The 27811-nt window shown below is 45.8% G+C and overlaps 1 protein-coding gene and 1 long non-coding RNA gene across 2 annotated transcripts in view; both read right to left on the bottom strand.

Annotated features, from left to right (window-relative positions):
* LOC310667692 (phospholipid phosphatase 3-like) overlaps positions 1 to 27811 on the bottom strand; it is an 81996-nt gene that overhangs the window by 11119 nt on the left and 43066 nt on the right. The gene's annotated exons all lie outside the window — the stretch shown is intronic.
* Positions 1914 to 6724, bottom strand: LOC310668195. Its single transcript, XR_014506653.1, has 2 exons — positions 6552 to 6724; positions 1914 to 2013 (listed from the first exon to the last, which is right to left on the bottom strand). It is a non-coding gene; the product is annotated as an uncharacterized lncRNA (long non-coding RNA).

The following is a 27811-nucleotide window of genomic DNA, read 5'->3' as shown; positions in this document are numbered from 1 at the left end:
GGTTGTGCGCTCATCTCACTCTATAGGCCGGGAGCCAGCGCTGTCCGCAGACACTTCCGGGTCACATGGCCAGCGTGACAAGCTGCATCTGGCGAGCCAGCGCAGCACCCGGAACGCCGTTTACCTTCCCGCTAGTAAACGGTCCCTATTTATCTACTTGCACCCGAGGGTGCTTTCGAACTGCTAGGTTGGCAGGCGCTGGGGCCGAATGACGGGAGCGCACCCCGCCGCAGGGATTCGAACCGCCGACCTTTCGATCGGCAAGTCCTAGGTGCTGAGGCTTTAACCCACAGTGCCACCCGCATCCCATTACAGTCTTAGTAAATGAATAAATGCTCAAGTCAAGAAAGAACTTAGCATATGAAGTTGAATGTTTATAAATATATCAAAATCGTGAGAGAGAACTTACTGAAGAAGCCTGAGACTCTTCATAGGCGAAACAGGTGACAAACGCCGGCACCCTGTCTAACTCTTGTGCGTAACATCACCGACTCTTTGTTTGATCAAACTTATCATCGTTGATATCTAACCCTTGAGCGCCACATCGCCGACACTTCGTTTGATCAAACTTACTTTTGTCGATTATCTACAGGAGCCTGGCTAAAGGAACTTTAAAGACTGAATTTTCCTTTTGGACACAATTTGAATGAGTTTTCTGTTTGTGGCTTCTGCAGTAGATCTTGTACATAGCTCTCTCAATTTTTGGATTATTAATATAAGATTTAGAACATAGAATGGTTTGGTAGGGTTCTGTGTGCCGCTTATGTGCTGTTTACTTTATACTGGTCTGCTATTATTACAGTCAGCATGACCTTGACGGAAGAGGTAACAGGACCAGTTTAAGCCAGCTGTATTTACTCAGCTTCTCTGAAGGAATATCCCAAACATCATGAACCTTTCTGCTTGTTTCTTTCACACAGAGAAACTTCCAGAACCCTCTTGAATTAATTAGAATAGGAAAGATCTCTACACATCAGATCAATACTTTCTGCACTAAGAAATGCAAACTGACATGGTATTGGGGCACCGGGGGGGGGGGGGTTAGGGGAGCAGGAAAAGCACCCCTGCTTGAGCTCAGAGGCGCTGCGATGCCAACTGCTGTTCCCTATGATATTTGAGGACGCACAGCATGAGCAGGATGCTGCCAAGATGCTGGACTTTGCCCACCTGCGTTGGCCGTTCGAGAGGAAAAGACTTGTAATGGCAGTGACAGTCTAGGCCGTGCTCCTGAGTCGTGTTCTCCAGTGGGGAAAACGCACGCCTGTGGCTTGGGGGTCTGCAATGGGTGCTTAAAAATGCACCAAGTTATTCAGGGAAAGATAACAAATCCCCAAACGGAGTATAAAACTTATTCAAATAGAGTCATCCTCACCTGCTTTGGGGTATATAGCCAATACAGTGGTACAGTGGTGCCTCGCAAGACGAAATTAATTCGTTCTGCGAGTTTTTTCGTTCTACGAGTTTTTTCGTCTTGCGAAGCACCACTGTGTATCGACGGTTTCCCATAGGAATGCACTGGCGGTTTAAAAAAAAAAAGGTGCAAGACGTTTCGTCTTGCGAAGCAAGCCCATAGGGAAATCCGTCTTGCGAAGCAACTCAGAAAACAAAAAACTCTTTCGTCTTGCGAGTTTTTCGTCTTCCGAGGCATTCGTCTTGCGAGGTACCACTGTACCTTGGTTGTCAAACATAAACTGTTCCGGGAGTCCGTTTGACTCCCAGAACTGTTCGAAAACCAAGGTGCGGCTTCTGATTGGATGCAGAAGCTTCCTGCACTGAATCAGAAGCTGTGTTGGACATTCGGATTCCAAAAAACGTTCGCAAACCGGAACACTTACTTGGGAGCCGATTTGTTCAGGAGCCAAGCTGTTCGACAACCAAGGTACCACTGCACTGAGGGAATTCCCCCCCCCCCCCAGAGCAAGGAGTTCCCCAACGTTCTGTTTTTATACTTTTTGCAGTAGGAAATAATCCAGCACTGGATTTAGACACAGGGTGTGATTTAGTGAAGTGGCACTTTAAAAAGAAGACGACGACGACGAAGAATTCTTCATTAGAATTCTGTGATCCTTTTTTTAAAAAAATAGTTTTTATTTCAGTTTAATACACCACATACAAAAAGAAAATATGAAGATACACAGGTATCCATCACCTAACAACTAAGAAAGAAGAAAAGAAAAAAATACAAAACAACAACACCAATACACTGAATATTGCTCACAATACATTTAACATAAAAACGACTTTTTCCTATGTAGCTGACTTCCCATCTACTCCTTACTTCTATTTCTCATCCGTTATTCAGTGCCATATTATAGCATATTTTGGCTTTAATGTTAAGGTTTTCCATCAGATTCAGAACTCCTACTGAAGTTATTCAAATGCTGCTACAGACTTCTAACTGCCGTTGCTATTTTTCAAATAAATTTTAAAGACTTCCCATTTTGTGGTAAATTCTTCCTTTGATTTATTTTTTATTCTTTCTGATTACTGGTCTAATTCTGCATATTCGGTCATTAGAATTCTGTGATTCCATGGTGCTGGAAGGAACCTTAGCGGTCATCTAGTCCATCCCCATTCTCAAGGCAGCATCTTGCAAATGCAGGATGGAACCACAGCATCCCTTGCAGATAAACCTACCAGCCTCTGCTTAAACCCCGCCCCCAAAAAGAGAGCCCATCACACCACCTCCAGAGGCAGGCTATCTATATAATCTAAGGGTGCTTACAGGGAAGAGGTCTTCCTAATGTTCAGGCAAATTCTGCTTCCCTGGAAAGCCTTGGAAGTCAGGGTGTGTGTGTACAGCAGCAGGGGGGAGCCTTTTTCAGCTCAAGGGCACATTCCAGGGCCGGTCCACCCAGGAGGCAAGGTGAAGTAGCTGCCTCAGGTGGCAGAATCCACAGGGGCAGCAGATCTGGCCTTCAAGGAAAGCATCACCCACTGCTGCCGTGGACCTTTACCGGGTCACCTTGGCAAGTAGGTGGTCTCCCACCCTTGTTCCTGAGGCAGAGCTTCACTCATCCCTTCTTGCCTGTTGGGGAGAAGCAGTTGTCGTTTGCCTCAGGTGCTAAAATGTCTTGGACTCACCCTGACACATTCCCTTGCAGTGGGCGTGTCTGAGGGTGTGGCCAGAAGCAAAAGTGGGAGGGGCAATGTGCGCTAAGTCTTACGTTTGCGCAATGTGCAGCATTCCGGCCATGCAGTGGTCAGAGATTTCTACACACAGACTTAAGGAACTGAGATGCGTTGTCACTCCAGATTAGTGGCTTGGGGGTTGTGGTCCCCAGCACCCTCTGGATACCGTATTTTTCGCTCCATAAGATGCACCTGACCATAAGACGCACCTAGTTTTTAGAGGGGGAATGCAAGGAAAAAAAATATTCTTTAAAGGGAGCGCTGAGCAGAGCCTGTATGCATCTCAGGCTCTGCTCAGCGCTCCCTTTCACGAGCCGCGTGGAGTGTGTGTGCTGCGCTTGCGGCCTTTTCCCCGAGGAGGGAGAAGGGCAGCCTGTCACACACACTCCACACGGCTTTTTAAAGGGAGCGCTGAGCAGAGCCTCCCGCCTGCATTCGCTCCATAAGACGCACGCACATTTCCCCTTACTTTTTAGGAAGGAAAAAGTGTGTCTTATGGAGCGAAAAATACGGTATCTGCAGAGTTTCCTATTAACTTGTTGCCATGTCCGCCCAAGCTGGATGAACAGATTGGTATTGTGTGACTACATGGGATGCCATTCTGAGGGTATTAATTACCAGGACGCCAGAGTATCTATTATCCCTCATTATCCTATTATACGCTGGCATCCATTGAAAGCTTGGAAGCTGCACCAGGGGAGGGGAGACGCAGAGAGGCAGATTCCATTCAAAGCACGGAGCAGGTAGGTTTTCTATCAACTGTGCTTGTAAATGCTTGCAAGAGCCTGTGTCCATGTTACTATCAGCCTTTAAACAGAGAGCAATTTTAAGGCTACTAGCCTGTGGATATTTCTCTAGGAGTAAGCCACACTGAATGTAGTGAAACTTGACTAAAGCATCCCTGACAGATGGCCATCGAACCTCTGCTTAAAAACCTCAAATGAAGAAGAGTTCACACACAGCCACCCGAGGGAGTCTGTCCCCCTGTCAAACAGAAATTTCTTTACAATGCTTAGCCAGAATCTCCTTTCTTGTAACTTGAAGCCATCTGGGGCAGGGGAAAACAAGCTTGCTCCATCTTCCATGTGACAACCCTTTAGATATTTGAAGATGGCTATCATATCTCCACTCGTAAAAGTTTAATGTGCCTAAAATGCTCTGTGGAGGTTTGCATTTTCAGAATGTCTGTTCTATTGGAAAAACCTATTGGTGTTTCGCAACTTTCTGACTAGTTACAGGACCTTAGCCAGACCTAGCAGAGTACACACAGAATCCATGGAAGCAATTGGCGACTTGGCTGCAGACAGGATAGACGAACCAGGAACCAGGAACTTGCAGTTAGGTGTTTATTATATACAATGGACTATTTACAGGAACAGAACACGGATCTTTTGCTAGCTCTGTCTGACACGACTCACAGCTCCTACACTGACACAGAACTACTGAACTACTGAACTCTGAACTAACACATTCCAGTTAGTAGGCCATTAATTATCACTCCCTTGAGAGAGCTCGACCAATCAGGGAGCGGTCTCCATGTCTCTGTTATCACCAGGCAGACTTACTCCTTCAGATTGCCTTCTGGCTGTCTGCCAAACCTTAACTGACTCTGTGTGAGTAGCTGCGCGTACACAGTTTCCCAACATGCTCTGCAGAGAACGGTAGCGAGTGCAGAAGGCGCTTGTGTAGCTAAAGCCACAGCAAGGAGGTGGAGTCTTTGTTTCTTCCTTCCTGACAAGTAATATCCCTCAAAGGAGACCTGAACATGGCCAATACTTTGGGAGCACATCTGATTGTGCAGAGTCCGTTCACATGGAGCACTGGTTGGGGCATTCCACTGCTCTGTCTGAACTAATGCTGTTCTAAGCTTGGATCCTAGAACAATAGGCAAGTAGGATCCTAGAATGCAACAACTGATTGGCTTGCAGGAAAAGACCAATCAGGCTCCAGGAGGAAGTTAATCAGCCAATCAGACGGGACTCATTGTGTAAATAATGTATATAAAAGCCTGAGGTTTGAGGGGCAATTCAATCACTGTTTTACAAGCAGCATTAAAGAGCATGCAATCACTACAGGACTCCAAGTATATTTCAAATATGCTCTAGATTAGAGATGGGCACGATATCTGGTTCTCTCTCAGAAGCCACTGGCATATCAAACAAGTAACTTGCTAAACTGAATCTCTCTCTTGGACCATCAACAAGTAAGAACCTAAAGAAAACTGGACTGCATTGCTCATTGCTTAAGAGCAATGTGTCAATTTGCATTTACAATATATATATTTTGTAACCATTTTAAAGAAGTTTGCAGTAAAACTTTGGAACTCTTTTCTTGGTGTGGAGAATTTATCGATTTACTCTCTCTGCCCAAGGCCCAGATCAGAGAACTCCAGTCACGTAACTCTAACACAGAGGAGGTGTTAGACACACTGCACATTCACTTTTTTTTTTTTAAAGATATTTATTAAGGGTTTTATAATTACAGAAAAAAGTGTAACAGAAAAAAGAAACAATGAAAAATTTAACTAACAATACATCAAAAATAAGAAAAAAAGAAAAAGAAAAAAGAACAATACATAGTAAAAAGGAAAAAAAATAAAATAAACACATCCAAATTCCATATCATTATCTTTCATTTACTTGTTTCCTCAACTTCCTCACACCTCCCTTTTTGTATTCTAGTTCAAATGCTAATTCAGCAAATCCTTTCCCTCTTTCTCAATTTTTGTTCTGTAAATTATCTTAACTCAATCTAACTTTAAATTTTCCACTTTAGCCCATTAACAATCAGTTTTTACTTAATTCTTTATAACATTTCTGCTAAAACCATATAGCTTCATTCCAGCATTCTCCTAACATTCATTAATTTTACAGTGTTTCTGTAAATATACTTTAAATTTTTCCCAATCTTCTTCCACCGACTCTTCTCCCTGGTCTTGGATTCTGCCAGTCATTTCCACCAATTCCATATAGTTCATCAACTTCATCTGCCATTCTTCCTGGGTGGGTAGATCTTGTGTCTTCCAATACTTTGTGATGAGTATTCTTGCTGCTGTTGTAGCATACATAAAAAAAGTTATAAACTATAGTTAAGCTTTTAACTATGGCTTAAAATGATGTGTGAATCAGGCGAACGTCTTCAAACTGGACTTCCTAATTATACTATGTGTTTCTTTTGTTAGGGTGGTGGAAGTTGTTTGTAGGAGATGATGAAGATGAAGTAACCCAGATATGTTTATATGGTAGTGGTTTGGTAGCAGTGTGTCCCTCTATCTGCCCCAAAATGATTTCTTTAAAAAAGAAAAAGAAAAACTGCCTAGTATTATTTCCCCCCTACTGCAACCTGGAAAAGGAAATGGAAGCTGAGAAGCCATGTGATTGCTATTATTAATTAATTAATTTGACCGATTGATTACTTACCACGGAAAAATCTTTAAGTGCCTTATTATGATTAAGAGCCAAACATGATCTTTTGCATATGCCCATGTTTCAAGTAGGACATAGTCCACAGTTATCATCTGTTATCACAAAGTACAGTTAAATATTAAAGATGTGTCTATACAATATAGCCCAACCACAATGAGGAGTGAGTCATGGGAGGACTTTCCCTAGTTATATAATTAAAGAAATAGAGACCAATCCACGCCAAAACTGACTGATTGGTTTTGTGCCAGACATTCAGATAAAGCAATATCTCATACTGTAATCCAGATGCAGACAAATAATAATAACAGTTAATTATGTAATAGGATATGTGGATATTTGAAGTTAACAATTTTTGCCAACAGAGTACATGTATCTAAATCAACTGAAATCATAACACAGTCATGATGAAATCTGGCAGCACAGGGGGAAAAAAAGATACCATACCAAACACACTCTATGTTGCAGCAAAGATAAATCGAATTGCATTTTCACTCCAGTCAGCATCTCAACAGACCCCTCTAACCCAAAGCTAAGTTGAATACAGATGTGAACCTGTCTTCATTTGTTTGCATACAGGCACCTTTGCGTGGCAAGGTCCCGGGCCCCGCAGTTCCCTCAGAAATAAACACAAAGACACGAATATGTTGGGTTAATGGGATAAATCAGGCCACAACTTTATTGGTTACAGATGTGAGTGGTTTGGCTTAGGCAATTGGGTGAAGCAATACTACATCCTAGGGACGCAGGTGGCGCTGTGGGTTAAACCACAGAGCCTAGGAATTGCTGATCAGAAGGTCGGCGGTTCGAATCCCCGCGATGGGGTGAGCTCCTGTTGCTTGGTCCCTGCTCCTGCCAACCTAGCAGTTCGAAAGCACGTCAAAGTGCAAGTAGATAAATAGGTACCGCTCCAGCGGGAAGGTAAACGGCGTTTCCGTGCGCTGCTCTGGTTTGCCAGAAGAGGCTTAGTCATGCTGTCCACATGACCCGGAAGCTGTACACCGGCTCCCTCGGCCAATAAAGCGAGATGAGTGCCGCAACCCCAGAGTCAGCCACAACTGGACCTAATGGTCAGGGGTCCCTTTACCTTTACCTTTAATACTACATCCTGACTCCTGCCCGTCTGCAGGAGTCCCGAAAGGGTCAACCACCGATAGGGAGAGCCCTATGATGTACATCAATTGAGTACCCCCAGGGTAACCGATGGGCTCGTGGCAGGGACCTAGCCCACGCCCAGGCTTCAGACAGGAACCACTCCCCCGGATCCCTTTAACAGGATACCCTTAATGTGGAGAGGCAGGCCAGAGGCAACAACCGCCCCTTCCATGACAAGACTTATCCAATGCCTAGCCGCCACCCAAACCAAAAGACTTGCCGCCAACACCCTCACACCCGCAACCAACCCCTAATGCCCTTGACAATATCGGCCAGCCAAATATCATTGGTAAGGTGGACACCATCACAGTGCAACAAGGCCTCTTCGTCAAATGTGATGGTGGGGTGCCGTATCACCCAGCCCCACAATAATAATAATAATAATAATAATAATAATAATAATAATAATATTTTTTATTTATACCCCGCCCTCCCCAGCCAAGGCTCAGGGCGGCTAACAACCAATAATAAAAACAAGTTGAATGAATACAACTTAAAAACAAGATTAAAATACAACATTAAAATATTAAAACATTAAAATGCAGGCTCATCACAGGAGGAGAAAGGAAAAAAGAAAGAGAGGGAGGGAATCAAATTGGCTCCAAGCCAAAGGCCAGGCGGAACAACTCTGTCTTACAGGCCCTGAGGAAAGAAATCAGATCCTGCAGGGCCCTGGTCTCATGAGACAGAGTGTTCCACCAGGCCAGAGCCAATGTTGAAAAAGCCCTGGCTCTGGTTGAGGCTAATCTAACTTCCTTAGGGCCCGGGACCTCTAAGGTGTTGCTATTTATGGACCTTAAGGTCCTCCGTGGGGCATACCGGGAGAGGCGGTCCCGTAGGTATGAGGGTCCTAGGCCATAAAGGGCTTAAAAGGTCAAAACCAGCACCTTAAATCTGACCCTGTACTCTACCGGGAGCCAGTGCAGTTGGTAAAGCACTGGATGAATATGCTCCCATGGCAGAGACCCCGTGAGGAGCCTCGCTGCAGCATTCTGCACCCGCTGGAGTTTCTGGGACAGCTTCAAGGGCAGCCCTGCGTAGAGCGAATTACAGTAGTCAAGCCTGGAGGTGACCATCGCATGGATCACTGTGGCCAGGTTGGGGCGGGAAAGGTAAAGGACCAACTGCTTGATGCGGCGAAGGTGGAAAAATGTTGCCTTGGCTGTTGCTGTAACCTGTGCCTCCATGGAAAGTTGTGCCTTCTGTGCCATGGCACGACCCGCAATTTTCCTGGCCCTGTTGATTGCCGCCTGGTGGGGCAACCATGCCAACCACGGCTCTCCAAGAGTTGGGACCATATGATCATCAATTCCGGAATAAGGTGACCAAATTATAAAAGTCCTCTTTGATGTTCCAGGTCAGGTCAATGCCCTTCCTTTTATCATTTCAACTGTGTAAAAGTAGGACTCCCTCCCCAAAACCTCTTGAGAAAAGAAACTAGGGTGAGTTGTTGTGTTATTCTGCAGTACTGTATTACTTTTGTTTGCACACAGCAGGAGCAAGTGTCTACCTTCCTGCTTAAGAGGCCAGAAGGCATTTGTGGGCAGGAGAGTGATTTAGCAACAGAGAAGCTAAAGGAGTCCTTCAACAGAGACTCCTCATTCTGCAAATAGTTAATAAAATTTTATATTATGTTTATGGACATCATGCATTCTGTAAGTTATTCTTATACAGAATAACACACTTCCCACATGAATAAGAGGAACAGAGAGTTTGTCATGAGTTCTGGGAGATAATCCTTTGCTAGGCTGATGGCTTGCTAATAGTCCAGGATGCCTGACTGAAGTTTTATCAGTGGAAGCTAATAGCAGGATATATTCCCCTGATGGCTTGGAATTACTCATTGCTAGAAATAGCTTGCTTACGCTCCACCTTCTCTGACCCCAGTGTCCCTCCTTTGCTAAAAGAAAAAGAGAGAAAAAAGGCTAGAATAGTACTCTTAACTCCTGTAAAAGTCGAAAGCAGCTATTTGCCATTCTATCCTGCAGACTCTCTGTGTTGAAAACCGTCTACGTATTGCAATGGATAAATACCAGTATAACAAGTGGTAAAACTTGCACCGTTTTAAACTGGAAGTGGTAATAAAGACTGTGCTCTGTGTGTGACTCTGGCTTGGGTCATATGCTATGTTAAACCATTTGTTGTTGTTTAGTCGTTTAGTCGTGTCCGACTCTTCGTGACCCCATGGACCAGAGCATGCCAGGCACTCCTGTCTTCCACTGCCTCCCGCAGTTTGGTCAGACTCATGTTTGTGGCTTCGAGAACACTGTCTAACCATCTCACCCTCTGTTGTCCCCTTCTCCTTGTGCCCTCCATCTTTCCCAATGTCAGGGTCTTTTCCAGGGAGTCTTCTCTTCTCAGGAGGTGGCCAAAGTATTGGAGCCTCAGCTTCACGATCTGTCCTTCCAGTGAGCACTCAGGGCTGATTTCCTTAAGAATGGATACGTTTGATCTTCTTGTAGTCCATGGGACTCTCAAGAGTCTCCTCCAGCACCATAATTCAAAAGCATCAATTCTTCGGCGATCAGCCAAAATATTGTATTTATTTACATCCCACCATTTTCTGTGTGCCAGACAGTCTGCTTTTTCTGCATCACACTGAGCCTTTCCAGTGGAGTCCTCCCTTCTCAGACATTTCTGGGATTCTCCCTGTTTCTACTCACAACCTTTTGTGTAGCTGGTCACTTGAGGGCAGACCACCTCAAAAGACCTGATTCCTTGTGGAAGAGGGACTTTGTGCCTGACACAATGGGCCAGGATGAAGACCACGTGCCTGGGAAAGCAGCCCAGGGAAAGAGCAGCCCAGGAGCAAAAGTACTGGGCCCGAGTCCAAGTTATGCATTATACAATAAGCTCCCTCCCTTCTTTCATCTGAAGTCTCTTTTTGCTGTTCCAGCCCTCAATTATGAGCGCTCCCGATACCACCTTTTGCTTTTTTCCTTTCCTCCTAACTCTGGATGCTCTAGCTAGGGATAAGATGCTCTAGCTAGGGATAAGATAAGATGGAAAAGGCTTGGGTTTTGGCCAGCCAGGTGCTTGATAAGCTCCCTGCTTTTGCAGTCCCAGGCAGACAGCAAAATCTGGAGGCTTATGGAGCCCTAGCTGGTCTGCCATGAATGGCTAGTGGGCTGCATTTTGCCGAGTTGTGCCACACAACGGGTCACTCACGGCTCCAAGTTCAAACAAGCTCAACTTCTCTCGAAACTGGCACAAGCAAGCTGCCCCTTGCCACCTCTTGGACATTGGGCCACATGAGGCCAACTGCTCTTAGGCACAGACAAGCTTTGTAATGGCAGCAGGAACTGATGTTCTCCATGAATGGACGCAGGGGAGCAATTCTGAGGAACACCAGCAGAGAAGTGGTGCCCACGGCAGCCACCATTTTGAGATCGGTCATACTTAATAAGGGTACAATTATTTTAAATCAAGGGGGAGATTCAGTTAGAAGAAAATGGTTACCACAATTACCTCGGGAAAGTTCTGGAAATCATTAAAGTAGGTGAGAATTTGCATCATTGTTGTAAGCAATGCCAAAACTACATCACGAAGACAAACATGACAGGCATATCAAAGCAGGACCGTTTTCTTTAAATAATTATTGATTTAAAAGCTCCCTTTAATCTCGCCTAGTGATGGGGAATCCCAGCGCTCCTCAGAAGCTTCCCTGAAAGACAGCAGGCTCAGCGCTATTGATCTTTCCCTGCTGTGGGAAGTTGTCTTAGAGTGTAGAGACTAGAACATTTCCCAGAATCCTCTACAGCCTAGAAGGAAATGGATCTCTGGAACTAGAAAATTTGACAAACAAAGAGCCGCTCCTCACATTACACATTATGACTAATGTGTATAACTTTCTCCAGTATGAATACTCATGCTGTTCCACACAGATGGAAGGATGTTTCTATGTATGCCTCTTTCAGGCCGAGTGTGAAAAGAGATCCAATCTAGAACTGAAGGTGTCACATATAGAGAATAATAAAATCATAGAACTGTAGAGTTGGAAGAGAGCATCTATGACATAGGGCCATTCAATAGCTCTGGTTAGATCACCAGCGATAATCTTGACAATCCATGCGACCACTGAACTGATTACCATATTTTACTGCAGAATCACCACATTTTTAATCCTGATTTTTCTTTTTCTTTTTCTAAAAAAGGGGTATGTGTGACTATTATGTGGCGAAAAGCCCAAGGGATGACCGTTATGTGAGGAAACAATTTTTATTAACAAACATACTTATGCTTATTATTTGTCACTAACTATTTTGGTGCCATCCAAGTTTCTTGTGCCTCACTCATGACAGTTTTGCCCGCCCATCTGCTCCCCTCTCGCCTTTGTCTGGTACTGAGAATCCGCATTGAGAACACCCCTGAGACTATTATGCAGTGAATGCTTTGAAACCGATTTTAGGCCCCCCCAAAGGGTGCGACTGGTATGCAGTGGTGACTATTATGCGGTGAAATACGGTATTACTGATGATCTCACCAGGGAGACATGCAAACAGCTAGATTAGGGCCAACGTTTACAAACATTGCAGCCAAGGTTTCTGGCAGTTGGTTGCTGTTAGCTTTGTGACAATAAGATAAACATGAATTGTGTTTGTGGTGGCACAGTCACATGTTGCCTAGGTTTATGTTGGTTCTCATATATACACCAGGATACGCTGGCTGTGAGAACTGACACATTCAATTCAGATTTTTCAGGTGCCCTGTTGTGATTACAGCTGACATATTCTTTGGACATAGATGAGACCTTAACCATGATTCTGCTAAGACCCCCTGCTAAGTTATGGAATTGGGATTTAAAATTCACAGCATGTTACACGTTGAAAGAAAACTATATGAAAATGATGTACCGTTGGTATTTAACTTCTAGCAAATTAGCAAAAATGTGTAAAACGGGGTCAAATGTATGCTGGAAATATAAGGAAAAAGAAGGCACCATCTATCATATGTGGTGGAAATGTAAGGTAGTAAAATAATTTTGGGAAATGATATATAATGAGTTGAAAAAATGTTGAAAATAACATTTTCTTAAAAAACCCTGAAGCCTTCCTGTTCAGAATTCTACGTGCCAAAATCCCAACAGAGCAGAAAACACTATTTATGTATGTGACCACAGCTGTGCGGATGTTATTGGCCCAGAGATGGAAAGAAGATAAAGTCCCTACCAGAGAAGAATGGCAGATCAAGTTGATGGATTATGCCAAAATGGCAAAAATGACCCGAAGAATCAGAAATCAGGAAGACCAAAATTGGAATAATGAATGGGGGAAATTTATAACATATCTTAAAAACCATTGTAAACACTTAAAATCGTTAGTAGGATTGGAATTACACTTGTAGTTTAAGGGTGAATTTTGGACATAATGGAGAGGTAAAAGATCGGGATTATCATAAAAGATGCAGGAGGAAATGATTAACAATAGGACCCACAAAGGGGAGGAGGGAAGTCCAGGAGATTCTTTGGAATCTTGTGTTTATGTTGTTTGTTGCAAATGTGACTGTAAAATTTTAATCTGAAAATTCAATTTTTATTTTTTTAAAGACCCCTTTACATATATCTGGCTTGTATTAACCACCATCATGGTTGTTTCCACCCCATCTTCCTAGATATGCAGAAATACAGAAAGTTTCTGCTTTGCAGTGTCTTTCTATAGCTGCACACACCCTCATCTTTGAGACTCCAGGGCTTCCAGTTCCAGCATTTGAGGGTTGTTGTTTTTTAAATGAAGGTCAAAAAAGACTATGGTCTCTTTAGCATATATCAGGCACATCCCACAGGTAGATCATGATCTACCCGTAGATCACTGGACGTCTGTGATATATCACTGGTAGATCACTGGCTCCCCCCAAAGAAGCCCAAGAACTTTGGCTCCCCTAGAAAAAGCAAAACATTTTAGCCCTGCAGACCATAAAAAGAAGCTCAACAACTTTGATCTGAGCCCCCCCAAAAAGGGGGTAGTTCACTGCCAGTTTTTAACTCTGTGAGTAGGTCACAGTCTCTTGGGAGTTGGCCACCCCTGGCATATATGATTTTCCACCCACCCACACCCCTGAGCACAATATGGAAGAGCTCATAGCATTAACACTCCAACAGAGCTTGCATCCCCATTGCGTTTCTTGGAGTGAGGGTCTCCAGTGCCGTAGCTTTGGATTTCGCACACAGAGCCAGTAGAACTGTGTCTCCAGATTCCAGCTCTAGGATAAAACAAAGCTAAAAGCTGCATGGCTCAAAAGTGCTGTGGAAAAGACAGGGGACCTTAAACCTCACATGCCTAGATGGTCATCTAACCAATTAAGCCACAAATTTAATGATCCTTCAGAATGCTTTTTAAAATTATTTTTTAAAGATAGTTATACAATTCAATACAGTACTGAGAAGTTCCATCAACTTCCTGGACACTTGCTTAAACGTGTGAAAAAAGGGTCAAAGCTTTGTTGGACATGATGCAATCACAGACGTTTTGATTCTCCTGGAAATGGACAGACAAAGCACTTTTGACTCCTTTGTTTAGCTTATAATAGGATTTTACATTCTAGAAAAAAAGCTTATGAGAATGATGGAACACTCATTTCTCTCAATTTTTTTGGAAAGCTTTTATAGAGCCTGCATCACTGTTATGTACTGAGTTGAATAGGATCCAAACTGCAGCAGTCTGATTGGTCCTAGAACAATAGGATCCAAATTGCAACAGTCTGATTGGTCCTAGAACAATAGGATTCAGAATGCAGCAGTCTGATTGGTCCTAGAACAATGCAGCAGTATGATTGGTTGGCAGGAACCACCCAATCATGCTCCAGATATAAGTGAATCCACAACCTGATTGGCTTACAGTAGAATTCCAGAATTAGCCAATCATGTGCAGCCCATTATGTAAATAATGTATATAAAGCAGATACTTTGAGGGGACATTCATTCATTCCTCCTCACCACTATGAGCTGAATAAAGAGCATGAAATCACTTTGCGACTCTGAGTATATTTCAATCACCCTGGACCTACTAAAATCATCTATTGATATGTTATAAATTGTGGGGAACCAACCAAACCCTTTCCCTCATTTGTGGACAAATTTAAGACAAAATGTGTAACAAGGGTGGGGAAAAGGATTCCCTGGATGTTTTCAATCAGTTTCTGTCTGAATCGTATAAATGCCTATTATATGTTGACTGAAGTATCATCCCTCCCTCCTGCCTCATGTTCTAGATCCTTCGTGGACAATCTTAAGGGTATATATGGGGAAATCCTTTGCTCTAGAGGATAGAGCATTTGATGGCTGCTTCAGGGAATCATGGTCTCATCCAAGAAGATAATGCGGGGAAAAGTATCCTTAAAAGACTGTCCTTCTGCTAGCAGTGATTTTTTTGCCTGCAGTGCACAGCTTTGCTTAGGAACTGAATGGGTGCACCCTGGAGCAGGGCTCAGCAAACTTTTTCAGCAGGGGGCCGGTCCCCTGTCCGTCAGACCTTGTGGGGGGGGGCTGGACTATATTGGGGGGGGGGGAGGATGAACGAATTCCTATGCCCCACAAATAACCCAGAGATGCATTTTAAATAAAAGCACACATTCTACTCATGTAAAAACACGCTGATTCCCGGACCATCTGCAGGCTGGATTGAGAAGGCGATTGGGCCGCATCCAGCCCCTGGGCCTTTTTTTTTCCTACCCATGCCCTATAGCCAATTCTGCAATCTTCTGCAATATGAAGAGGTTCCACAAAAAACATGCATTATCCTCTTTGGTAGGGATATATATGCGGCAAGGGTAGGAAACCATTGCCCTTGAGAAGCGATATTCTGCTTGCAGGCATGATCATAGAATCCGAGAACAGTAGTGTTGGATAGCACTCAGAGAGTCATCTAGTTCAACCCTCCGCAATGCAGAAATTTCAGCAAGATAATACATGATAGATGGCCACCCAACCTCTGCTCAAAAACCTCCAAGGAGGGAGAGTCCACAACCTCTTGTCATAATCTGTTGAACGGCAAGGCTCTTGCTGTCAAAAAGAGAGTATGTGGGTGTCTCATTTCCCTGGCTCCAAGCAGCATGATTAACTCTTGTGGGCACCAGCTGTTGGGTTTTTATTCCTCTCACTGTGTAGATATTGTGTAGGATTGAGTCTGTTACGCAAACTGCAAATATTCTGCAGGATCCTAAGTGCACTGATGCCTCTTGTGATGTCACTGTGCACTGTGATGTCACTCTTGTGATGTCACTGTGATGTCACTGTGATGTTCAGGCTGGAGAAAGCTTTTGAAGCTCCCGAACGACCGACCAGGAGGAAGAGAACGTGCCAGCCGGGCATGTGTCTCTGCCAGGGTCCTACATGCGAGTAGGACCATCCTAATATGGTTATGGGCCCAGGGATCGGGGCCACAGACCCAGTGCCAGCAGAGATAAAACGCAGTCAGAGCTAGGCTGGGTTTGTAAGCACTAAGCTACTTTATTTACACATAATACACTTGGAGCATTCTGACTTAGCTCCTTCCTCTTTCTCATCAGACAGCAAAGAAAAAGAACAAAGGACTGTTGCAGGAATTTATGTACAGGTTGGGGGAGGGGGTTGCCCCTCCAGCAGATATCATGCACATGCAGCCCACTACCAAAATCAGCACAATCACTTTTGTGATTTGTCCCCACAAAACACTTCATCACAGTTTCTTCCTATCTATTCAAAGGGCCTTTGCTGCACGATACCAAATGTAAGAATTCACTGATAAATGTTCCTATGTACTGGCTCACAGGGATAACTTCAGAAATTCATATAGACATGTGAGCTCAGCTACTCAGCAGCCACTCTGCCTGAGTGATAATCCCTGTCATCCTGATACCTGAGTGCCAGACAGGTAGCCATTCCAGAAATAAGAAACCCAGATGAAAACAAAAGGGTGTGATTAACTTGGCTGGGAAACAGGGAAATGGAAAGATCTCTTTTGTTACTCTTGATGGGTGTTTGGTGGAGGGCAAGGAGAAGCATGGGGCAGGGTCCAGGATGCTCAGATTACTGCCACCAGACCTCCCCTTTCATGATGTAACCGTGAAGTAGTTTTTTTTGGGGGTGTAACATGGGGATCAGCAGCTAATAAAAGTTTGGGGGCTCTTTTGTTCGGGGCTTCCATCTTGTTCCACCTTGTGGCAGGTGGGAGTCCTGTTGCGGCAGTCTTCAATAAAGACCAAGCCTACTGGTTGCTGTTTTGCTCTGGTATTCCTGGCTGGTGTCCTTGTTTTTTGTCCAAGGGAGCCCTCAGATTTCTCCGTTAACAGGACAATAGTCCCACTTCACAGAACACGGTAACATAAACATCCTGTCTCCGTCACTTCTCACACTGTGGAATGAAAACATACACCGTCATGTGACAGACAACAATCCCATGACTGCAAACACAGAGCAAGAATCCTAACACCAGCAAAGCCTTTGGAATTCTCAGTAGGGTTGTGTTCCATAACAACATCCTTTTGGATAATGTGAGCTCCCCCCCCCCCCGCCGGATCTTTGTTCATGAACCTATGGGCTCGTTTGGCCTCGAATGAGCCTTGTTGGCAAGCATGGAAAGTAGGTGCACTGGGGAGCAGTTTTAGCTAGCAGCTGGGGGGGGGGGGAGACTTCAGTTTTTGTCCCATTTATCTCAGGGTGTTCACAACAGAAAATCACAATATAAAAACCACAAGATACATAGTAAAAATAACAACAGCAGCAAACCAATAACCCCACCCCTTCAACAACCCATTTAAAAGGGCATCAGATGCCAATCAGCCAAAGGTTGAAGAGGAACATTTTCGCCTAGCGCCTAAAGGTGTACAATAAATGCACCAGCCGAACCTCCCCAGGGAGAATATTCCACAAATGAGGAGCCACTGCAGAAAAGGCCCACTCTTGTGTTACCACCCTCCAGACCTCTTGGGGAGGAGATGCATGAAGAAGGGCGTCAGATGATGAACACAGAGTCGGGGCCAATTTATATGGGAAGAGGCAGTCCTGGAAGTATTGTGGTCCTGAGCCATTTAAGGCTTTATGAATCAAAACCAGCACTTTGGATTCGGCCTGAAAACTAATTGGCAGCCAATGCAGTTGGGCCAGGATCGGAGTAATATTCTCAGTCTGTCTTGCCCCGGTGAGCAACCTGGCCATTGAAGTTTGCACCAGCTGAAGTTTCTGAACCATCTTCAGAGTCAGTCCAATGTATAATGTTATGGTAAAATCTGGGTGCGAGGCTGCTCTGCCACCCAGCTCGTCGGACGAAGTCCGCGGGTCCCTGCGGAGGAAAATGAGCTCAGTTGGAGACAGGAGCAAACTGTAGAAGATCCCAGTTTATTGCGCAACAGGTTCAAGGCGAGATTGAACAGCGAGAAAGGGGTGACATGAACTTTTGAAACTTCCTCCATGTCCCAGAATACAGTGCAAAACACATCCCAGTTACATCATGAATACATTAAGAAGAGGTTGGGTTACACAGGATTAACATATGGAGGAGGGAGGGGGGAATATGCAGAGCTGGAGATATGCGCAGATAAGCACATCCTGAGTACCGGTGATGAGAAGACAATGGTCCATGTATGCATAGTCTGCCACCTGGCATTGCCCGTGGGAAGGCTTGGCAGAGTGATTTGACAGGATTAGGGTCTTGACACCTTGCTTGAGGGATTATGGAGGACAGGGGAGGTGTCATGGAGTCCTAGAGAAATTGAGCAAATTGGCACGTTGATTTTCTATGAATTTTATAGATTTTAGTCCCTTTTGACATTGACAATTGGAAATAAATGGATATATTGTAGCGAAGAAGGAGGTGAAGAAGACATGCCCCCCCCCTTCCGTATCAATAACATGTTGCAGTAATCTAAACTAGAGGTTACCAGAGCACAGACAACAGAAGTTCCACTATCCCTGTCTAAACAGGGGCGTACCTGGGGCACCAGCCAAAGCTGATGGAAGGCACTCTGAGCCATTGAGGCCACCTGAGCCTCAAGTCACAGCAATGGATTGAGAAGTACCCATAAATTGTGTACCTGCTCCTTCAGAGGCAGTGTAAACCCATTAAGAGCAGGCCACTTCCCAGCCATCTGGTCTGGGGAACAACCGCTTAACAGTGCCTCGGTCTTATCTGGATTGAGCTTCAGTTTGTTGGCTCTCATCCAGTCCATTGTTGAGCCAAGACAATGGTCCAGCCCATCCGCTGCCACACCTGTGGATGTAAAGGAGAAGTAGGGCTTTGTGTCATCAGCATACAGTGGTACCTCGGGTTAAGTACTTAATTCGTTCCGGAGGTCCGTTCTTAACCTGAAACTGTTCTCAACCTGAAGCACCACTTTAGCTAATGGGGCCTCCCACTGCCGCCGCGTGATTTCTGTTCTCATCCTGAAGCGAAGTTCTTAACCCAAGGTACTATTTCTGGGTTAGCGGAGTCTGTAACCTGAAGCATCTGTAACCCGAGGTACCACTGTATAGGGATGTTGTATTCCAAAACATCTGGAAAGCACCAGCTTTGAGAAGACTGCTCCACATACTTAGGATAAGAACAATCCAATCTCCTGTTCTAGGACAAAACATATAGCTTCTAAATTAAGCCCCAGAATTTAATTGTTTAAAAATAATTGTATGCAATAATGGTGAGAGATGAGAACTATGTGGTTTGAATTAATTGTTAAGGACTGACGAAAAATAATAATAAGTATACCGATTAGTTAGTCCTATTACCTTCTAGGAAAAAAGGAAAGTGAGAGAACATGTAATGTGTAGTATAACCAGAAGATGGTGCCCAAGGCCTCAAATGCCAGCCTGCGCCCAAAGACTTATACATACTAGACATTCCTCCACTAATGCGCTGCAAAAAACCAATCAAACAGTCAATAGCTTTTGCATAGCTCTGGTGTGGCTCTTTCCACACAGCCTTGTGTGTGTGGAAGGGCTGATGATTCTACTGAATTTCTACATAATTTTAAACACTGGGAGTGGCCGAATGATCCAAACATGTTCAATGCCAAGAAGTGCCAAGGTCACCTGCCCTCAGAGGTCACATGTTGTGCCTCTGCATGGCTTACTGCTCAGTGCATCATATCTCCTACTAATCAATAGGCATTCCCAGAGCAGAAACTCTCTCCCAGAACTGGTGGAAGCTAATTCTGCTGCATTCTTTAGGGCAGGCTTCCTCAAACTTGGCCCTCCAGATGTTTTCAGACTACAATTCCCATCAACCCTGGCCATTGGTCCTGCTAGCTAGGGATCATGGGAGTTGCAGGCTAAAAACATCTGGAGGGCTGAGTTTGAGGAAGCTTGCTATAGGGTGTAAAGTAAAAGTAAATCTAGTAGGGACACGGGTGGCGCTATGGGTTAAACCACAGAGCCTAGGACTTGCCGATCAGAAGGTCGGCGGTTCGAATCCCCACGATGGGGTGAGCTCCCGTTGCTTGGTACCTGCTCCTGCCAACCTAGCAGTTTGAAAGCACGTCAAAGTGCAAGTAGATAAATAGGTAGCGCTCCAGCGGGAAGGTAAACGCTGTTTCCATGCGCTGCTCTGGTTCACCAGAAGCGGCTTAGTCCTGCTGGCCACATGACCTGGAAGCTGTATGCCGGCTCCCTCAGCCAGTAAAGCGAGATGAGCGCCGCAACCCCAGAGTCGGTCACGACTGGAGCTAATGGTCAGGGGTCCCTTTACCTTTACCTTTAAAAGTAAATCTCAGGAGGGCATTTCAAAGTTAGGTGCAAAACAGGGCTGCATAATAAAAGAGAGTTGTGGTTTCAAAAATATGGTTAGGAAGTGAGCAGTAGCAGTTGCCTTGGGTGGGAAGGGGGTAGGAGTTCCAGCTTGGCTCTTTGACTGTGGGTGTCAGTGGTCATGGGTGCCCTGGCACTGAAATTTGTGGTTGCCCAGCCCTTTCATGGGGAATTTTGTGAGTGCTTGGCGCCCCAGGGCCCCAGGGAGTTGGCACCTATGGCAGGGGATCGATATGGGGGTGGGGTGGAATTGGTGAGTGGAGCATGCAGGTGGTCTGATATACACAAACCCCCGCTTTGTTTTTTAAAAAAAACAAATTGAAGATGATCTGACAGAGTCTGTGCCCATTGTGGCATGTACCCTCAGCCCACTGCTCATATCTGGCCAAACAGTATGGCAAGTTTTTGAATCACTACCACCAGCTCAGTGGCGTAGCGTGGGGGGTGCAGGGGGGGCCGGGCGCAACATCTGGGGGGGGCGCTTGCACTCACAGCTCTCTGCCCCTACCTGGCTCACTCACTCTCTCTCACTGCAGTGCTGGCTGTGTGAATCCGATCCGAGCCGCCGGGTCGCCGCCCACTGTGGAGGGGAGGGTGCCAGGCGTGCGGTGCGGTGCGGAGAGAGAGAGAGGGACTATCTGGGGGAGGGACAGTGCAGCGGGGGGGGGGGGCGCAAATTACTTGCCTTGCCCCGGGTGCTGACAACCCACGCTACGCCACTGCACCAGCTCTCTATAAAAGCTGTACAAGCTGTGTGTACCTCAAAGCTTGCCTGTATATCATGCTTCAATCACCTGGGATTCATTTTCGTATATATATATAATGGAAGATTTCCACATTCTTTATTGGAATAACTCAGGTGAATATAAACTGTTAACCATCAGGGCTGTGTGATATTGAGGAAAACACAGGAAAACCTCAGAATATGTTTGTCTTGTTAGAATTCACCTTTAAGGAAGCTTAATTTGTGGCGCTGTGGGTTAAACCACAGAGCCTAGGACTTGCCGATCAGAAGGTCAGCGGTTCACGGTTCACGACGGGGTGAGCTCCCGTTGCTCGGTCCCTGCTCCTGCCAACCTAGCAGTTTGAAAGCACATCAAAAGTGCAAGTAGATAAATAGGTACCGCTTTGGCGGGAAGGTAAACGGCATTTCCGTGCACTGCTCTGGTTCGCCAGAAGCGGCTTAGTCATGCTGGCCACATAACCTGGAAGCTGTACGCCTGCTCCCTTGGCCAATAAAGCGAGATGAGCGCTGCAACTCCAGAGTCGGCCACGACTGGACCTAATGGTCAGGGGTCCCTTTACCTTTACCTTTTTAACTAAGCCACTTTCTACCTCTTGTGGTTTCACAATTCTGTTATGAGGTTCTAAACAACTTCAGCCTCTGAACGTTGTTACCTGGGATTCATATTTGAACTTCCTGTGAATTCTGGCATCAGGGAACCACAGTTTAGTCAAATCTCTCCTGCCCCAACTTGCTGCGACTGTTGGCGCTCGCACGACATCTGTTGGCCATGAGTTCCACTTGCTTGCCCTGTGTGGAAAAAGAAACGAGGAGAAATAAGGGATGCAGACTCTGTCCAAGCCCAGTTAGAAAGATCTACCCCCTCTCCCCCAGATCCTTTCCCCTCATACATTGGCAACCTCAGCCAAGTTCTGCTGACTGACTGGGGAGACACTCCCCTCTCTGCCCCGGAGCTGGAGGCAAAAGTGAGGGTGGTGTCAGGAAGAACTCAAAGGATCAATTGTTCCTGCAGTATCACCTGAAACTCAGTCTGAGGGGGGGGGGGGAGATTCAGCACAAATCAAGGCGGAAAAGAGGAATGCACCAGGCTGCCAAAATCCCACCCACCCCTCTGGTGACATCTCTTGAAAGCTTAGATGAGTAGGGCTAAGATATGAATATGTAATGTTCCCATAGTACAGTTCTGTAAGGCAGGCTCTAATGGATTTGACCAATACCTTTCCCTGGAATTGTTACGTTCAGATACAATGTCAAGGTGGATGTTTATGCAGAAAAGAAGTTGTCTTGGATGTTGCATGGACTTGTTTCAAGGTGAAAGGAAACCACACATTCCCACCAGCTTTTAAGTTCATATTTGTAATAAAAAAAATTAAGGTCTCATATGTATAATAAAGGGACGCGGGTGGCGCTGTGGGTAAAAGTCTCAGCCCCTACAGCTTGCCGATCGAAAGGTTGGCGGTTCGAATCCCCACGGCGGGGTGCGCTCCCGTTGTTCGGTCCCAGCGCCTGTCAACCTAGCAGTTCGAAAGCACTCCCGGGTGCAAGTAGATAAATAGGGACCGCTTACTAGCGGGAAGGTAAACGGCGTTTCCATGTGCGGCTCTGGCTCGCCAGATGCAGCTTGTCACACTGGCCACGTGACCCGGAAGTGTCTGCGGACATCGCTGGCCCCCGGCCTCTTGAGTGAGATGGGCGCACAACCCTAGAGTCTGTCAAGACTGGCCCGTATGGGCAGGGGTACCTTTACTTTTTATAATAAATGTTCATAAATGTACCAAGCAAACACGTACATAAATATATAAACCACATGTCTGGAGCAGCACAGGAAGACAGTCCTGACACCATTTTGACTCCTCAAACTGACCAAATGTTTCTCTGCAAGGAGGGAGGGGGTGGGGGAACCTTCCTATTGTTTCAGGTATTAAGTGATTACCATCTCAAAGGAATGGCCAGACTACCAGGAAAGGCAATCAGATAAGGCATTATCAGATAACCTGGCAGACAGGAAAAACAACAACATTCAAAGTTCTGTTGTAGACCACCTTTTCTGTGATGTAGGTATGATGTATCCCGGGGGGTGGTCTTGGGCTATACCCGTTCTGTGATGTATGTATGAGGTTTCTGGGGGTGGTCTTAGACTCCAGGGTGGGCAATGGTTCCTTTACCTTTATATAAGGGCGGGCACACCTTTGTTTTGGGTCCTCCTCCTTTCTCCTGCGTGTGAGGGGGGCACCCTGTTGCAACAGTTCAATAAAGATCAGGCTTACTAGCTGCTTTGCTTCTCAATATTCTCTGGTTGACCTCTATTATTTTCTCCTACCAATGGAGAACCTACAAACGACTCTATAAGGGCTCTTGTGTCCCCCATAAGGGAATAAGGGCAGATTTTGTTTACAACAATATTCCTCAGTGGTGGATACCACTAAAGTAAAACCCATGCACCCTACTTGTTCATGTCATGTCTTGTCAAGAAAGTGCATTTACCCCTGATAAAAAGAGAGCATATGAAAGTTGGTGCTAGTGAATTGGATGCACGTGACTCTGTGGTCTAAACCACTGAGCCTCTTGGCTTGCTGATCAGGAGGTTGGTGGTTCGAATCCACACAACGAGGTGAGCTCCCGTTGCTCAGTCCCAGCTTCTGCCAACCTAGCAGTTTGAAAGCATGGCAATGCAAGTAGATAAATAGATACCCCAGCAGTGGGAAGGTAAATGGCATTTCTGTGTGCTCTGGCTTCCGTCATGGTGTCCTGTTGTGCCAGAAGCGGTTTAGTCATGCTGGCCACAACCTGGAAAGCTGTCTGAGGACAAATGGCGGCTCCCTCAGCCTGAAAGCAAGATGAGCGCCACAACCCTAGTTGCCTTTGACTGAACTTAACCATCCAGGGGTCCTTTACCTTTTACCTTTTTAATGCACTTAGCACGGAGGGGTGTCTGTAATCATTTTCAAAAGAAATAAGCAATCCTAAAATTCTGCACCGAGGTAACCCAAATTCTGTGACAAAAAGAGCTGAATACTGCAGTCAGTATAATTTATGCAAATTCAACATATTTACATGATTTTGCATAATTCCTTGTGCTGTTTTATGGCTTGCACACTGTACTTTTTTCTGCTTCTGCCAGTTAAGGGGATGGGTAAATACAGTACCCGGAAGCCCTGCTTCCAACCAGTGACACTGGAGATCTTATTCAGCACCTGCTCCAGCTTCTGGGATTTCAACAGCCTTCTCCCATATGCTTTGAAGTATGTCTTCACCACAATCAGGCTCTGAACTTTGCTTCTTTGAGAAGCTGAGATTCTTAGGAAATCAAACCCTGTAACTTGAGACTGTATTCTGAATATGGCATATTCAGCAACTCTCATAGCACATAGTTTGGGAATCACTGCTTTACGATAATGTGAGAAAAGAGGCTAACTGAAGTATGAAATAAAAGCTGGTTCACCTCTCCATCACACCACATTTGTAGGCATCTGCTTTGGGAGCATTGAATGCTTCCTGTTGTGTCTCCTCCCCAGCAATAGCACGCAAACATTTCTTTTCCACTTGTGTTGAGGGAGTCTCTGCGCTAGACCAAAGATGCTTCTAAGTAAAGGTAAAGAGACCCCTGACTGTTAGGTCCAGTAGTGGCCGACTTTGGGGCTGCGGCGCTCATCTCACTTTATTGGCCGAGGGAGCCGACGTACAGCTTCCAGGTCATGTGGCCAGCATGACTAAGCCGCTTCTGGCAAATCAGAGCAGCGCACGGAAACGCTGTTTACCTTCCCGCCGGAGCGGTACCTATTTATCTACTTTCACTTTGTTGTGCTTTTGAACTGCTAGGTTGGCAGGAGCAGGGACCGAGCAACGGGAGCTCACCCCATCGCGGGGATTCAAACCGCCGACCTTTTGATCGGCAAGTCCTAGGTTCTGTGGTTTAACCCACAGCGCTACCAGCGTCTTTTTAATGATCATAGCCTCCAAAAACCTTTCGTTCATAATCCCCCCCCAAAGGGTTGTAATCCAAAAAAAGGTTGCAAACCGGGACATGCACTTCTGGGTTTGATGTGTTTGTAATCCAAAACATATGCAAACCAAGACGTATACAAACCAAGGTACCACTGTATTGCATTTTCTCCAGAGAGGGGATTAAATCTGGATTAAATGAGGCGAGGGAATATGGAGTGGCATTTTGATGTCAATGACGTTGTGTAGATGCTGTGAAAAAAACTGCATGTACAAGGAGCACGAATCTCACAATAAGCTCCTGTCTGAAAGTTCCTCAAGGGGAGCTTGCCGCCAGGATGCCTGGGTTGCATGTATTTTTTAAAAAAAGTTTTTATTTATACTTTTCAAATTTGCACATTCCATTATTTTTACAATCATTTTAACATTTCAAAGTCTGACTTCCTTTCCCCTCTTTCTGTGGTTCCTTAACTTTATTTCTTAACATCTTCTGCATATCCAAATTCATTAAATTTGCTCATTTGATTATCTGCATTAAATATAAACTCTTATGAAACGGCAGGTTACTACAATAATCCTACCAATGTTTTTCACCTGTTTGCAATTTATCTGTAAATATCCAATAAACCATTAACCTGGGTTGCATGTCTTTTGGTTTTAAGCAGGGATCCAGTGATTTACGACAGCGAGTCTTAGGGACTGCAGGATTTTCAGGTGAATTCCAGACTTGTAATTCTATACGCAAGTCCTGTTTCTGACTTTGTAGAATCCCCTGGCAAGCTGCTTCTGCTCTGTGTGCTGCTGGACACCGGCCAACTATGCGAGCGGGTGTTGGACTTTGCTTTGGGGCCGTTAAGTGCTTTACGCAATTGTGTACTTCCTGCTGCGTGTCCAGAATTTACCGTCAACCCACTTCACTGGACAGCCTCCCAGAGCTCCAGCTCCAGCTCTGTAGCGTCTATTTCAGCTCCAATTCTCCCGCTGTAAAAAAGGGAATTACATTGACCTGGCAGGAATGCTGTGAGACTCAGATAACCATTAAAAGTCACATTGCCAAGGCCAACCCAAGATATTTTGGTGCCCGAGGTGGAAAATCCACATTCCATTCCCTCCCCCCACCCTTTTACAGAGGGCACAAGCCTTATCAAAAGGGATGAGGCCTGCACATGATGGGCTGGTGCAGGAGAGCTTACTAGTGGGTGTTGCCTGCTTCCTATTCTGGCTAAAGAAAGGCAACTGATTTAAATCAGAGTTTCAAAATGTCTGAGATAAGCATTACACCCCATATTATACACATAGATGCACACACATGTCTCTCTCTCTCTCCCCCCCCCCCCCCGCCGCCTGCCACTGGTCAAGCAAGTTTTGCAGGTTGCTGAAACCATACAAAAACCCCACCCTCAGAAGCTGTTGACTAGAGGTGAAAGTGAGACGTGCCCTCACGCTGCAAGCAGCAAGCCCCTTTTCAAAGAGCCTCCATTGCTCTGCCTCCAGATTCTGCTGCCCTTCAGCATGCCACCCCCCCTTGCGCTTTGCACATGAAGTAAAGGAGTAAAGGGACCCCTGACCATTAGGTCCAGTCGTGACAGACTCTGGGGTTGCGGCGCTCATCTCGCTTTATTGGTGGAGGGAGCCGGCGTACAGCTTCCGGGTCATGTGGCCAGCATGACTAAATTGCTTCTGGCAAACCAGAGCAGCTCACGTTTACCTTCCCGCCGGAGTGGTACCTATTTATCTACTTGCACTTGGACGTGCTTTCAAACTGCTAGGTTGGCAGAAGCAGGGACCAAGCAACAGGAGCTCACCCAGTCATGGGGATTCGAATCGCTGACCTTCTGATCATCAAGTCCTAGGCTCTGTGGTTTAACCCACAGCGCCACCCGCGTCCCTGTTGCACATGAAGAGACCTGTGCAAATGACCAGCAAGAAAATATTGTTTGTCCTTGCCTCGAACAGAGGCTGTGCAGGATGCCAGGAAGGACTCGGTGGTGCCAGCTTGGGACTATTCCCACCCCCAGTCTTGGCCCTGGAAGTCACATGCCTCCAGCACACCCCGGACACTGCATAAAGGAGCCATTGAGAATGGCCTTGAATGGATTCAGCAGCTCTCTTGGGAGAAGCTGTTGTGAAGAACAGGCTGGGGGATGGTGCAGCCAATCGAGTGGGAGAGGAGGGCTGGGAAACCTCTCTCATGTTGCTGAAAGTTGATATCAGATTGTCTCCTGATGAAAGCACAGGTGGCTGTGCCCTGCTTGGAAATGCAGCCTCCTCTGGGGCTGCTGTGCGCTGATCTGGCAATCTGGAGCCGTAGCTGGCCAGGAAAGTGCCTGGGGTACAGAAGGGGGGAGAAGAAGAGGAGGAGTTTGGATTTAATATCCCGCTTTATCCCCCTGAAAGCTACATGGGCTGCCCTCGGTTTGGTTCTGAGCTTGTACTCGTCCTTACCAAACAGTTTCTTTCAGCTACTCCTCTGAGGCTGGCTGCCCTTGAAAGCTCAAACTCAGCAAAAGACAGTCCTTAATGCTACCCAAGGACGCGGGTGGCGCTGTGGGTAAAAGCCTCAGCGCCTAGGGCTTGCCGATCGAAAGGTCGGCGGTTCGAATCCCCGCGGCGGGGTGCGCTCCCGTCGTTCGGTCCCAGCGCCTGCCAACCTAGCAGTTCGAAAGCACCCCTGGGTGCAAGTAGATAAATAGGGACCGCTTACTA

Source organism: Podarcis tiliguerta (assembly GCF_965153285.1).
Source record: "Podarcis tiliguerta genome assembly, chromosome: 17".
Classification (NCBI taxonomy): domain Eukaryota; kingdom Metazoa; phylum Chordata; class Lepidosauria; order Squamata; family Lacertidae; genus Podarcis; species Podarcis tiliguerta.
This window is presented reverse-complemented; position numbering and strand designations above follow the sequence as displayed.